The sequence below is a fragment of the Cornus florida genome, unplaced genomic scaffold, assembly GCF_030987335.1.
Source record: "Cornus florida cultivar Cherokee Brave unplaced genomic scaffold, ASM3098733v1 CherokeeBrave_3.0.0_Hap2_Chr08, whole genome shotgun sequence".
NCBI classification, from domain to species: Eukaryota; Viridiplantae; Streptophyta; class Magnoliopsida; order Cornales; family Cornaceae; genus Cornus; species Cornus florida.
In genome coordinates this window covers 12,253,405-12,254,979 of record NW_026775578.1, presented here as the reverse complement: position 1 = coordinate 12,254,979, position 1,575 = coordinate 12,253,405, and the positions used below count along the sequence as shown (strand labels likewise).

Below are 1,575 nucleotides of genomic sequence, written 5' to 3'. Positions count from 1 at the left end.
AGGAAAATACTTGGTTCGCCGAGTTTTGGTTAATCAAAATTTAATCAAACCTTTGAGATAAAGACTTCATTTCGGCGGCTATTTCATTTGAATGGTCGACTTGATGTAAGCCAACACTCTTCCTACCTTGTGAATTTCTACCATTCTTGGATGATAGTGTTCTATGCAAAGAATTTTCACTCATGCTCTCATAGAGACGCCACACGTCATCCTCATGCCTATCAATGTATGAGCCACCCATGGAAGCGTCAACCATGCCCTTATAGTTGTCCGATAAGCTCTCAAAGAAGCATTGAACTAATTACCATTTGGGCATGTCATGATGTGGACACTTCCTAAGCAATTCATTGAAGCGTTCCCATGCCTCATGAAACGTTTCTCCATCCCCATGTGAAAATTCTCGAATTGAGGTCCTCATGGCATTGGTCTTAGAACTCTTGTTGCATTTCTGCCCAAGAAGTGATTAAAAAAGGCCTAAGATTGTTAAACCAATACTTTGCCTTATCTTTTAAGGTGAATGGAAAAAGTTTGAGTCTTAAAACCTCTTACGGCATGTCCGTATATTTTACGGTGGAACATACTTCAAGAAACTCAACCAAATGCTTGTAAGGTTCTTCACTTGGAACTCCACGGTAGTTAGGAAGCATTTGAATGGTTTGTGGCTTAATTTCATAATGATGTGCTCTAAATGGAGGCAACTGGATGTATGTAGGTGCATTATACTCATTAGGCACATAATGGTCTCTTAAAGTAAGAGGTGGATTAGCTACTTGAGGTGCAACATGAACACCTTGGTTTTGAATTCCTTGATTGTTGATGGGAGGTTGTGGAGTATACATTGGCCTTGGCATTCCATATAGAACTTGGCCTTGTTGTTGTGGTGGTTGGTGAATGAATGGCCTAGGCATGCCTAATGGTATTTGTATGTTCTCATTTTGCACATTGGGATGAAGGATACCTTGTTGGTCTATGTGACCAATGTCCTCAACATGATTGTCATTATGGTCATCCATTGAAAGGTTGGCTCTATTTGAACTTCCTCTTCCCCTAGGATTTCTAACGATAGATTCAAGATGCAAATTAAGAGTGACAAGAGTTGGTCTCAATGAACGACGTCTATGCATGCACAATGCAAAACACAACAAACACAAAGAATAACAAACACTATGCCTTCACAACAATGCAATTAGACTTCTTCCACAAACATTTAATTCATACTCCCATACTTTAACAATAATGATGCAAGACAATAAAAAAATAAGCCTCCACGCGAGCCGACGATTTAACTAAGGGATTGAGTAAAGAAAATCTCACAAAGGTCCTTTAGCACTTCAACTCCAAATTTAAAGCTTAGCTTAGCAATTAGCTTTTTACTTTTTTTGCTTGCTTGAATTGAATGCTTGATGGCTCTTTTGCTTGCTTCCTCTCCAACAATGCACCTAGTTAAGTAATCAACACAATAAGTAACCAAAAAGAAAAATAAAAATAAAGTAAAGACACGATCAAAAGAGTACTAATCCTAATCAATTCCACAAATCCGTCGTTGCCAAATCTAATCAACAAATCCCCGGCTAT

The 1,575-nt window shown here is 38.5% G+C and overlaps 1 pseudogene; it reads left to right on the top strand.

Moving 5' to 3' along the window:
* The first annotated feature begins 314 nt into the window (after positions 1-314).
* LOC132272183 (small nucleolar RNA R71) lies at positions 315-413 on the top strand (annotated as a pseudogene).
* Positions 414-1,575: the final 1,162 nt, after the last annotated feature.